The sequence below is a fragment of the Podarcis tiliguerta genome (assembly GCF_965153285.1).
Source record: "Podarcis tiliguerta genome assembly, chromosome: 5".
Taxonomy (NCBI): domain Eukaryota; kingdom Metazoa; phylum Chordata; class Lepidosauria; order Squamata; family Lacertidae; genus Podarcis; species Podarcis tiliguerta.
Window position 1 is genome coordinate 78,973,293 of NC_139538.1, and position 13,823 is coordinate 78,987,115.

The 13,823-nt window shown below is 43.3% G+C and overlaps 1 protein-coding gene across 3 annotated transcripts in view; it reads left to right on the forward strand.

Moving 5' to 3' along the window:
- Nucleotides 1-13,823, forward strand: part of ZCCHC24 (zinc finger CCHC-type containing 24) — a 111,777-nt gene that overhangs the window by 78,936 nt on the left and 19,018 nt on the right. The gene's annotated exons all lie outside the window — the stretch shown is intronic.

The window sequence follows — 13,823 nt, forward strand, 5'->3', positions numbered from 1 at the left end:
GTTCTTGACTAGCTAGTAGGTGTCACAATCAATATCATGTCTTAGAATATGCTGTTCTTTCTTCTGTGCAACTGGGGCAGGTTTATCATCATCTGTTGTGTTAAGTGGGGGATAAATAGATTTTTGAAGTTGGCCCTGATTGCTGCCATAGGGGAAAGGGAGTGTTCTTCAAATGTGTTTGTCACAGTGGTGATGTACCTGGGATTCCTTCATTGGAGGTTTTTAAGCAGAGGTTGGATGGCCATCTGTCATGGATGCTTTAGTTGAGATTCCTGAAGGACACAGGCGGCATTGTGGTGTAAACCACTGAGCCTCTTGGGCTTGCCGATCAGAAGGTCGGTAGTTCAAATCCCCGTGACGGGGTGAGCTCCCGTTGCTCTGTCCCAGCTTCTGCCAACCTAGTAGTTCTTCAACATGCCAGTGCAAGTAGATAAACAGGTACCGCTGCGGCAGGAAGGCAAACAGCATTTCCATGTGCTCTGGTTTCCATTATGGTGTTCCATTGCGCCAGAGGTGGTTTAGTCATGCTGGCAACATGAACTGGAAAGCTGTCTGTGGACAAACACCGGCTCCCTTGGCCTGAAAGCGAGATAAGTGCCTCACCCCATAGTCACCTTTGACTGGACTTGACCGTCCAGGGGTCCTTTACCTTTCTTTTTTACCTTTTAGTTCAGATTCCTGCATTGCAGGGGGTTAGACCAGATGGCCCTCACGATCTCTTCCAGCTCTACAATTCTTTGATACCCTTAAGCTTACACACTTTGTGAAACAGGATGTCGACCCATACAGAGCACCACACTTTGAAATTCTCTCTTCTCTGAATTTTGCAATGCAGTTTTCCAGTAAAGAAAACGTGTGCAAAAATACATATACGCCATGTGCATACTCAAGGGTACACAGTACCGGCACCTTTGTTTGTTTTTTATAGGAAAAAGAAGCACTGATAAAATGTATTCTATAAGGTGAAATTCCTTTGTAGAAAATGTGCATGTTGGGTCAAGCTGCAAGAGATGGATATCAGGAGAACTCCGCAATAAAGTTATGCTGGATTTTCATGAGGACTTGTTGGGGGGTGGCGGCAGCAGTGATGCAAACAACTGAAATTAAGGGTGGAAAAATGAGAAACCGGGACAAACCAAAATAGACCGATTTGTATGTTTCTACCCCTGCTCAGTGGGCTGCAAGTAGAAACGCTTAGGTTCAGTCCCAGGGCTTTGATTATCACTGTTGACATATTGAAGAGCTGTTGGGTTAGGTCGGAAAGTGCCTTTGGTTCAATATAAGGCACTCCGTGTGTTCAGTCAAGTGCTCTGACTGCCTGGCGAAGGATGCCTAATTCATAATGAGATTCATTCAGCCATCTCTGTGGGAGTCAATGCATATAATCTGCACATTGTTGCAGATGCATAGCTGCATCAGTGGCCCGCAGCATCAGTTGCTTCATTGTGTGGGCAGATCTTCCTTGCTGGTTTGGGGTGATATCATTACAACCATAGCAACAGTGTAACCAGGGAAGATCACCAACAAAGAGTGAACCTTGCAGGCTCCCTCGGGACAGAAAGGTACCTGCGGCCAAGTTACCATTCCTTGTCATTTTAGAACTTTGCTACATCATTCACAGTAAACAGAATCCAGTGCTTGTATAAAGCAGACGTATGACAAGCTTAGGAAACAAAGCCCTCTCTTTATCCAAAGCAGAAAGTGTAGCTGGCAGCAAAAAGTCTGAGAGCAAGCCAATTGGCGGGACCATCCCCAATTTGATGCACATTTCTTCATTTCAGGACTATGCAGAACCACTCCCTGAAGCCGAGGGTCAACCCAATACAGAAAGTGACCACATTTATGATGCTGGGGGAATGGCATCTTCTTCTAAAGCCAGATGCTGACTTGAGAATGCACTTTATTTATCTATCTATATCTATCTATCTATATCTATCTATCATCATCTATCTATCTATCATCTATCTATCTATCATCTATCAATCTATCATCTATCTATTTATCTATCAACTATCTATCATCTATCTATATCTATCTATCTATCATCTATCTATCTATCTATCATCTATCTATCTATCTATCATCTATCTATCTATCTATCATCCATCCATCCTTATCTAGAGATTTGGACTGCCTGTGTTGAGTGGCGAGTGCTTCTCCATACATAACACAGACCATTTCTTTGGCACTTTTCAAGTGTTCAAAACACAATGCAGAAAGGCTATATCATAGTGGAGGACCACGAAATGCTTTCCATGCAGAACACCCCAAGTTGAATCCTTGGTATTCCCTGTGAAAGTGGGGTCAGGTAGAGCTGGGGGAAATCTTGTGCCTGAGAACTTGGAGGGCCACTGCCAGACAGCATAGATATTGGTGGTGGGAATGGACCAAAGGTTCGACTCATCAGAAAGCAGCTTCATATAGTTTTCTCATGCATTAACACAAGTAGTAATTGCAAACAGAACTGCATTGTTCCCATTTTGCATTTGGTAGTTGAGGCTAAGGGAATAGTGCTTCACCTGGGACTCCCAGCCAGATTGTGGTTGAGCTGAGATATGAACTACAGACACCCTGGCTCACAGCTCATAATAGTACTCACTTCAGTAATTTGGGAAGAGAACTGAAGAGACATGCCATCAACTGGGTCTTTGCCAACAGTGTAGCATTACTATGCTGACGTAAAGTGTTGGTGCAGAAGAAGCGGTGGCAGTTACAATGTGGCTTTAAGCACAAATAAATTTACCTTTGGAGCTCACCATGAGGCTAAGGACACCACCCTCAAGACCTTGTTTGTGGCCCCCACCCTGGATGTTGCTTGATCGGAGAGTATGGAAGGGAAGTCATTGGCTTCCATGTGGAGTGAGAGCCCATAATAGTAGACATAAGGTTCCTCTGGTTGAGAGCCAGGGTGGGAGTATCTACACTACTGCAGGTGAGAGATGTGGAAAGAAGATGGCACAGAACAGTGCTCAAAACCTCTAGTGCCGGGCTGTCCAACAGGTCGATCGCAATCTACTGATCAAGGTCCTGGTCGATTGCGGAATCCTCCCCCCCCCCCAAAAGCCCAACAACTTTGGCTTCCCTAAAAAAAGCCCAACAATAGATCACTGCCAGTTTTTTTAATATAGTGGTTGCAGATCGCAGTCTCTTGGAAGCTGGACAGCCCTGCTCTAGTGCAAGAGCTCTGGTTTCAGTATTTTGAAAGGATACCTCTTTAGCCATTGGCTCACCCTGTGTGGTGCTATGGAATGCCTATAAGCACCCCAGCTTCAGAGGTTAAAAAGAATCAGCGCCCTGGGCTTAGGGACAGAGAAAAGCATAAGCAAAACTATCAAAGCAGCACAGTCACTTGTTAGATTGTCTGCATGTGGTTGTCATATGCGTGTGAGAGCATGCAAATGTCATTCAGCTAGTGTCTAGGGCAGAATATGTGTGAGTTGGATACAGAGAAAGTATTGTGAGGATAACTTTGACTTTATGCTTCCATTATCTGCACTGCAAACTATTTCAGAGCACAACAGGAATTAATTGTTGGGAATGTGGTTGTGCCCATTACTATATGTGAATGTGGTTAAAAAGTGAGTCATAGACATGCAGGTCCTATTGTCTGGTGCAGAACTTATCCATGACTCCTAAAAGCATGCTAAGACAAACCTTGGCCGCAATGCAGCAACACAGCAAAAAGGACCAGATAACATTTGCCAACAACATGCTTAAAATTCACCTATCTGTTTTTGCAATGCCAACCAGTATACAGGAGGGCAGAAATATCTGTAAAAATAAAGGGACCGATTTTACACACCTCTAGTAGCCACCCCACACACGGGCATGCACACACCAACACAAAAAGCCTGCTGTTGCTGTGCAGGAGGGGAGTTGCAGTCACAAACAACAAGACAGTTGCTTGAAAATAACAGGCTAGGCTAGCATTCTCCCTGGCATGTGAATTTTGGATGTGCAAGAAGTTTTTTCAGATGGGAAAACACTTGAAGATTTTACATGCACACACACAAACCAGAAACTTGCAGCTTGGTCACACAGCCCAGCAACAGATACATCACATGAGGCTGCTGGTGGTGTATGTTTTGCCTCTAAATCTGCTGGGGGCAGGCCAAATCATTTTTCATACTTGGGCTGTTCACAGCAAGCATTTTCTTTTTTAGTTTTTTAGGGTTGTTTTTTTTTTTTTAACCTGCTATGATTTAAAGCAGGCTGACCGACTCAATTGGTATTTTCATGTATCATCTCAGGGAGAGAGAGAAAAGGAGGCATGGGGGAGATTGCTCATCTGGTCTCCATTTCCTTTCTCTGTTTCTTAGCAGCTGAAACCCGAAGACTAGATCCAGCTGGAAGGGGTAACCCTGCTGCTTTGCTGCTAAATCTACAACCAGAGCAGCCCAGCACTCACTGGTTTTCCAACAATGCACCACGATTCTGCTGCAACATGGGAAAAGTGCAGATAGAACATGGCACTATGTACAAAATTCAGTTTCTGGATAATCCTTGCACGTTCTCTCTCTCTCTAACAAAAGGACAAAGTTGAAGTTTCTAGTCCTTATGTTTAGAATGATGTGCTCGAATTTTAATTCGTTTGAACATGGCTGTAAACAGCCCTGAATATGCCCTCCATTTCTGTCTCCCAATCTCTCTCTCTCGCACACCTGAGAACTTGCATGTGGGTGATCCTGTTTGAGTTACAGATTAATATTTTTTTGGCAGGCCGGCCAAAAATCCACAAGAAAGACCAGACTTCTGCCTTAGACAAGAAACTTTGGTATGGTGCCTCTTCAAACATTTTATTTTATTACTGAGTTTATATGCCAACTTTCCCTCAAGAACATCAAGGTGGCATACATCTTTCTCCTCCATTTTATTCTCACAATGGTACTGTGAAGTAGGTTAAGCAAAGAGACAGTGAACCTCCTTCTCCTTACTGGGAAGGAGAGGATGAGGCAGCAGGGAGCTCAGCATAGTGTAAACACATCATTGGAGCCATTGCAGTGCTCCCGCCAGTGTGTTTGCACCACAGTGGCCTCCCTGCCACCCCTACTTCACCCTCTTCTTCTTCATGGTAACCAATGGTGACTCAGTGGTCAGGAGGTCAGGTGAACATTGCTGCCATATCACACTGTCCTCTACTGCGATTGGCCCAAGATCACCCAATGAGTAGTGGTTTAGTGGGATTTGGACCTTGAGCTCCCAAGTCCTAGTCTAACACTCCAACCACTAAACCACGCTGGCTTTTGTGTGGTGGGGTGTTTCAGAGGGCTTTGTCACTATCTTGTTTGTTGCTGAGATTGTTTGGTTATAGCCATTTGAGTTTCTACAGCTGAATGAAAAGCAGACCCAGCTGATTCAATGTACGTGTTGTATAAATTACCGTATATTCCACCCATTCCACTTAAGTCAAAATTTAATAACTTGCAAAATTAAATGCAGAATTACATTGCCTCTAAATCTACCCTGCCACTCTATGACAAGTTATTTGTCTGGTAACAGATGGACACTTTGCTTTGAAAAAATATGCTTGTAGCAGATTTTTTTTTTTTAACCTTTGAATACAACCGTGCTTCTTATCACAGTGATTTTCCTTTCCTTTTCAAGAATGGTTCCAAAAAGATAAACTACTTCAAAAAGAAGTCTAAAATGATTCCATCTCTAAGTGGTCCTTGGGCATACAGTCAACAGAATGATTAAAACAGGAACCAAGTATTTTGGATAAGTACAATTATTAACATTACTTGAATAAGTACAATTATAATGTAGATCTCTGTCTTGCTCTAAAAGAGAGGCTGGCCACTTACCAATTGTTAAAGGCATTTATTGAATCTCTAGTCTTAGAAAGTAAAGCAATGCACATGGTTGCAAGAGATCCTGAGGCACACATCTGGGAACATGTGGTGCCTATCTATTTCCTGGGCCATCACTTGTCCGAGTGGGGGCTTATGCTGGGAAAATTATGCTGCCTATTATTTGGTGGTTATTCCACAGCTGTTTCCACCTTTCCAAAAGCTGCCATAACATATTCAAGACCCCTCTCTACAACAGCAGAACAACTCAAGAAAACTCACTTCCCTTTCCCCAAGTTTTTAGGTCCATGTTGTTAAAATGGTAGTGTTATTAATAATATTAGTAGTTGCCTGCAATGCTGTCAGCAACTGAAGACCAATGATCTTCAGCAATTTGTCCTGAGTGCTACCAACGGCATCATAGTGGGACAAGCATTGCAGCCAGCACTTCACCACTTAGTAATAAAAGCATGCCGTGGGAGGACTTTGTAACACACTTGAATTGATGGTCTTGTGAGGGCGAACAAACCAATTTGCAGGGGGCTTGTCTTAGGGAAAACATAATTTGATGAAATTGGAGGAGGGTCCATACTGGTTCTTCCTAGCCATGCAGTGTTATCTATGTGCTCGGATACATAGCTCAGTTGGCAAAGCATGAGACTCTTAATCTCAGGGTTGTGGGTTTGAGCCCCACATAAGCAAAAGATTCCTGCATTGCAGGGGGTTGGACTAGATGATCATCGTGGTCCCTTCCAACTCTACAGTTCTATGATTCTATGGTTCTGCATGTGGTATTTATTTTCTTTTTTGGCAACGTCCGCTTTCCAGCTTGATCACACCAAATGTTTAGCTGTGACCATGCCCACATTAGCATAAAGCCATGAAATGGGTTAGCCACCCCTGATGTAATGGAACAGGGTGCTGTCAAAAATTTTCCTGTGTACTGTCAAAATAACCTATTTCCTGACATTTCACGTTGACTGAAGCATTGGGAAACAGCTCTCTTGACATTTCTGCTGGCATAGTGCATAGAATCCCAGCTTTGGCATTTATGTATTTCACCCTCAAATGGGCCTAATGATCAGCCCAATTAAACACTACATAGATTATTTCCAAAATATTGTGGCCAAGGCATTTGCAAGATTTGTAGCACAGGTCTTAATTTGAATACCGGGGCATCTGCCAAGCCAGCACTTTAGGTTTATAGGCTCCTGAGTAGTTCATCTCTTGCAGCTTTAATCAGCATCTGGAAACATGTGTAAGCAGTTCCTGATTAGCACTGCCAAATCGTGCCACTCAGTCATCATTGTAGAAAAAGAGAGATGTATATTCCCTCCCCCCCTTCTGAAACAACTTTTGGGATAATGTTTCTAAATTATATTATGATATTCAGAGAAGGGCCTCGTGAAGGTGCCCCCATCATCTGGGTTGAGGCAAGTGGCTACGCGTGAGAGGGCCTTCTTATTGATGGCTCCCCAATAACACAATACTATCTCCAAAGAGGTTCACCTGGTGCCTTTTTAATTATTATTTTTTGCCAGGCACAACCATTTCCCCCCAAACACTTTTTAAATACAATTTTAAAATTGCTGTTTTATGCGCATTTTGTGAACTTGTGGCCTTTCTGCTGTATTATATTCTGTTCGTAGTTACTATGTTGTTTTATTCTTTCTTGTGAATCACATAGGGAAAATGATCAAATATTTGTATCTAAATACCTTTTAATTAATGCAATCAACACCACCTGGAAATTCCACTGAAATCCTAAAGGTGGTATTCAACTGAGTGTTACTCAGAGCAGACCCTCTTAACTATATGGACCGAATGTTCATTGATTTCAATGGCTCTACTCATCAACAGTGTGACTTTGTCTCCGAAAGTGCACTATTCCACTGTCTCCCGAGATAGACAGATGCCAACCATATCTAAGTAAAACAAAATTGAAAGCCACCCTAATAGATTAAAACATCTGCAGCCAATACTCAAGAGAACTTTTTTCTCCAGTGTGAGCTTCTCTGCAGTCTAAGAATATCCGAAGGATCTCTGCTGCCATGCTTTCTTTTCAGCTACTTAAATCACTGGCTGCCCAGGCAGTCTCTCTGTTATGGTGCCCTAGCTGTGGAGTATCCTCTTAAGGGATTCCTGCAAGACCATAATCGTACTAGACTTGAGGTGGCAGTATAATAGCTTTCCCAACAAATGTTTTAAAGTAGTTTAAACTAATATTCTTTTGTTACAATAATGCTGCTTTTAATAGACTGGTTTGTTCTTATTTATACGGTAATCTAAGACAGGTTCTGCAAGTTACATTCACCACACAACCGCAGTTAAAATATCTCTTCCTCCACTCTTCCCCTTAGCATTTCACAGGACAAATTGCTTGCTACGTGGTCATCATCTTAAGATTTTTCATGGTGCAGCTAATGAAGTGGTGTAGGGGTTGCAAACCCTCAACACAATGTCGTGTCACACATTTTTGCCTTACTAAGCTGTTATATGCACACCTCTATTCTCTTAAGAAATTTCAGGGGTACAGCACTTTCTTGGGCTTGGTCCCCTTCGGAAAAAGGTCACAGGAGGCTTATTGGTGTCTTCTAATATTTGCATATGTTTACACACATGTGGCTTCAGCATAGGCAGAGGTTCAAAGCTTAACACCCCAATGTCTCCTTCTCCCAGTTTAAGACTGCAGGGGTTCTTTTGCATGGATGACATAGAAACTTTTGCACCCAGGAAACCACGGAAGACGATGTTCCACTAAAACAGGCTTCCTCAACTTCGGCCCTCCAGATGTTTTTGGCCTACAACTCTTATGTTCCCTAGCTAGCAGGCCAGTGGTCAGAGATGATGGGAATTGTAGTCTGAAAACATCTGGAGGGCCAAGGTTGAGGAAGCCTGCACGAAAACATGTAGGGTGAAAAAATGTATAGTTGGTGCATGTGGGTAGGTGGGTGAGATATCATGCATCATGATTCCAATACAAAATATTACGGGAGGGAGAAAGGAAGAGGAGACAAGGCGCCACTGCTTTTGGAGATGACCACACGTCTGTCATGATTTGGGGAGCCTATCATTTATCACACTAGCATTTGACAACTGAACTTCATGCTATGGCAAATGGTCACATTTCAAGACAGTGTTTGTACACGGGGGATTTATCCAGCAGTCATCCAGCAATTCAAATCACTCGTTTATTTTATTCTGACATTTGAGGGATAAGCATTTGCTAATTAAATATTCCCATCGACGCAGATCTCTGTGTGGAGTGAGTCCAGCATCTTGCTGGCTACATGCTTGTATGTTCCAATACTCTGCTTTGTCCCTGGAGCTTTCAGAAGAAGATACACCCTCAGTGGTCAATTTGCCTTCCAGCCTGAGAGGATGCTTGTGCACATTATTGCATTTGTAAAAGTTCAGCATCAAATCCAGGCATGACTGAAACTCTGCAAATGGATACTTTTGGAGAATTGTCCCAAGGGAAGCAAATAGATCCTTTATGATGCCTGATGCTGCCAAGATGCTTGGCAAAGCCGTTCCATGAGATACACGGACCAGTTGGGCCCCAGTTGGCCACTCACCAAAGTGGGGGAAGGGAGTGGCGGGGGGAGATTAGATGCTTCAGAAATCTTATTATAGCCCATTTGTGGTTTGACAGGGGAAAGGGTAGGTGGGGTATATGAGAATAACAAAGGAAGCTGCCTTGTCCCAAAGCCAGACCATCTGTTTATCTGCTTGGAGCTCACAATGCAAAACAACCACCAGCACCGCTATGTCCACATACCTGAATGGAAGAATCTTGGGAGTCTGCATAATGTGTAGTTGAGGATGGTTGTGGAGTATATTTTTCACAATGTTTTTGTTATCTATCCTCACAACAACTCTGTCAAGGGTTGTGATTCCTACTTTAACACAGGGAAACTTAGAATGAAGAAATAAGAGAGGCCTACCTTTGTCCACCCACTGAATTTATGGCTATAGTGGAGGTTCAGTCCAAAACTCATTCTATTCACTGTTTTTAAAGTGCTGCTTGTAGCAGAAGGAAGGGGGGGGGGGATGTCACAATGACCCTCTTGGATGAAGGTCAGGATTAAAAACAATGTAATAAACTAGATCAAGGCGTCCTTAGAGAAACTGAAGTGTGGAGAACTTAAAGATAACCACACTACGAACCCAGAGAGCGACACACATATTAACTACCAGTGTGGGTTTGGTGACACACTAAACTGTGGTTAAGGGAATTCAGAAGCAAAATCTTCCTGTGCCAGGGAAGGAGAAGGCATGTGGAAATATTTGTGCCCAAGGAACATGAACCAGGAACACCTCCCTCATTCTCTTAGAATGGCAATGGAGCCCACCTGAGAGGTGCCAGAACTAAGTTCTGGTGAGTTCTGGCTGGGGTGGGGGGGGGGAGCCCTGGTCCTATAATTAGTGCTGAAGTAAGATTCAATTACTTCTAAACTACAAATCAGGAAATCCCTGGTGTAAATTTAGTCTCTTGCCATGAAGTCACCTTGTTCACCCCACTCTGTCTCAGCCTCAAACCTTCCTCTGCAATGTCAGAATAATAACACCAACCTTATAATTCCTGCAAGGATTACAAGATATTGTGTAGCTTCAAGCACTGTATAAAATGCTGATTATTAGTAAATGGAAGGGAGATGCAGCTTTTATGTGCGTGTTTCCTTCCACATTTACATTGAGTATTTATTGCTTGGCAGGAGGGAGCAGGAGCAATTCCCCAAGTAGGGGTGATGATGCAACAAATTTACTAGCGGTGTGGGATAACCCATCTCACTGAGAACCCTGCACAGCTGTGAGGGTCACCATGACACTCCCAGCTTGCTCTAGGGAAGAAGGAGTTGAGCCAGAAATATATATATATATATAAACCCTGCAGTCCATCCTGTGCAGAAACATCACTATTTATTTTAATAGCCCTTCCTTGGCTGCAGTCAAGAAAAGGAGGGGACCATGGTCAGGAAGCCTCCATTAGTGGTTCATCTGTATTGTCTGGCTAAAGCAGGGTGATTCTCAGCAAAGTAAAAGAGATGCAGCATAAAGAACAGGAGCTCCTCTTCTCCATGTACACCTCAGCTTGGATTTAATTAGCACCTCAGGGAAGAGCTAGGATCACACACTGGGTCATCCTGGCGTAAGAGTAACATGGCAATCTGGAGCGGGGTGCCTGCCATGGGGACCAGGAAGATGGTTCACCAGAAGGGTAGGAAACACCCCATTTTAGCTCCCAATAAATGCCCATTTTAACTCACAAGAAATGTCCAGGGTTTCTTGTGCTGTCACCAACCTTCTGCAAATAGTTTCTATTTTTGCCCAAAGGAGAAGTCATTATTTGTTTACTTTTATTTCACAACAATTTGACACTACCGCTTCATTGTGAATAAAAACCACTAAGTGGAATTCTTGCACGGGCATCCAAGGAAGGTAGATTCTGGGTGCAAATGTGGATCCCCAAGCTCTCTTGTCAGTAGGTCCTTCCTGTCCCCAGACCACAGGCATATGGCCCTTAGAATATTGCCCAGAACACAATATGGCTCTTGAGCTAAGAAAGCAGCTATAGTGGCTGTGGCTGCTGGAAGGATGAGCAGCAGTTCAAATCAGGAACTCGAATCTGGCTATGCCTGTTGAACCTCCTGCTTGTGCTTCCTGTTTTCTCCTTCTTTTGCCTTGTTCATCCTTTCACTTAGCATTGCTTCCCAAACTTGGGTCTCCAGCTGTTTTCGAACTACAATACCCATCATCCCTGACCACTGGGAAACACTGACTTAGCTCATGGCACATGTCAGTTAGTAGTCTTGAATTCTGCTACTCCAGAATTTCCACTTGATCCCTGTCTGCCTGGCTTCACTCACACCCCCATTGCAGCCCAGCCCCACCTGACCCCAGTAGCCCAACTTACCCTTCTGGCAAACCTTTTGGCTCCTTTAAGTGGAAAATATAGCATTCCTCATTGAAAGTTTTGCATTTATGGCCTTCCTTATCCCCATGCAATAAAACAAGGGAAATACCCACCTTGTTTCATTGCCTCCTTTCACAGGGCCAGATACGCTGAATGTACTTTTCTGAAGTTCTCACATACACACAACACAGCACGAGCTATCGCCATTGGCCATGGGATCTCCCATCCCTGCCAAGTTCGGGATTTCGTGCCAAACACCTGCTTTTCCTTCTACACAGTTTTAACAACCAAGAGCTATTTGGACCTCTACACCAAGATATAGTGCACAAGTTCCCAGAGCAAAGCAGAGATTTTCTTAAAGCTAAGGACCCACTTGGCTTTCGGAAAGCTTAAATTTATTCTGGGAGCCTTAGAAAATGTCTCCAGCAGAACAGAAGTGTAGTTACATGAATGGGTAACAAAGAGGCCTTTGGCCTGCTCAGGTCACAGTGGGTTACCAACAGCCTTTGAGGAAAGACATTTAATCCCTACAGGCTTCCAGGAGAGAGAAGTGTGTGTGTGTGTGATAATTTTAGAAACATTTAAGTTCAGGCACAAATCTTATCTGGAAATCGGGGTCAGCTATTATCAGGGAACGGGAGATTTGCCAGCACCTCTGCAGCCAGGAACTCCACCTTTACATGCATATTATGTCAAAATACCATTTTGTAATTTGGACTCCTTTCGAAGAAACTGAGCCAACGGTTTCTTTCTTTCTTTCTTTCTTTTAAAAAACTAGTTTCAATTCCCAGTGCTAGCTGACATGTCAGCTGAACCGACAGACTGCCAAGCAACCAAATGGCCTTAACTGTAATTTAACCATCTCACGCCTGCTGAGACCTTAACACCCGTTCTGCAGCAGTCATGGAGCAACTTACTCAGTAACCCTGATATTTAGTGTTGGGAGAGTTTAGAAACATCATTATGAAATACTCTGGAGCTTGTTATGACCAGAGTGTGAGTGTGGCATTTGCTTGATGAAACAAGGATGGAATGGGAAATGTATGGAAGAAGCAGGGCACAAGAGGAGGGGAGCAAAAGAGGAGACAGCAGTAGACCCTGTAAAAATGGACACCAACTGTGGCATCTGTTTCAGTACCTAAACATTGCTGTGCTAGCATGGTACTTAGTATAGCCTACTTATTCAGATTTCTGTATTAGTTCCCCTAGTTTTAATGCAAATCTGGATTATCTTCGTCATGCATTTTATCAACACAACTGCAATGTATTTTGTCATATAATTAGCAATCCCATATTCTGTTAGTTATGTGTCTTGCAAAATCCAAAGATTTGTCTAAGTGAGGAAAAAGGCATCACTCACGTCCTCATTAACAGACCATCTGTATGTATAAAACAGTTGAAGTATTGCAAATAAAAACAAATCATCGTGCATGCATATTGCCGACCAAGAAAAGTGGCGCCCCGCACAGTTAAGAAACACTGGGGATTTCATCAGGGAATGTTAAGCAACCTCAGAAGACAACAACATAAATGGATCATAGCACAGTCAGCTCCACAAAGGGCCGTGATTCACAGTTTCCAGGAGTTGGATAATAGAATGACAACACATGAAACAAAAACCATATGGGCCTCGGGGTTCTCATGAGAGCAGGCATTTCCCTGCATGCTTACTACCCATGAAAGCAGAGAGAAGGCATTCACAAGCAAGTCCATAGTCATAGGGGAGGGTAGTTACAGAGGAAGCCAAGCACAGAATCAAAAGTGCTGAGCACCTCTGGGACAAGCAATTCCTACTGACATGCTCTCTGTGGATGCACTAATTTGGGCACCATTCAAGGTGCTGGTTACCATCTTTCAATAAAAGCCCTAAACAGTCTGGGTCATATGATCCCATTGGGGAACATTCAGTACTGGAATTTCCTTCAACAGCTGCAAACGGAAGCAACATCTTCATAGTGGCACCATATATTTGGAATTCACTCCCAAGGAAGTCCAGCATTCTCTACTTCTCCCTATTTTTCGGAAGCAGAGTGCACTGTTTTAGTGTCACCTGGCCTTTGGTACTGGATAAAGGAATGAATTTTTAAGATTGCATTTACTCTGCTATTTATTAACGA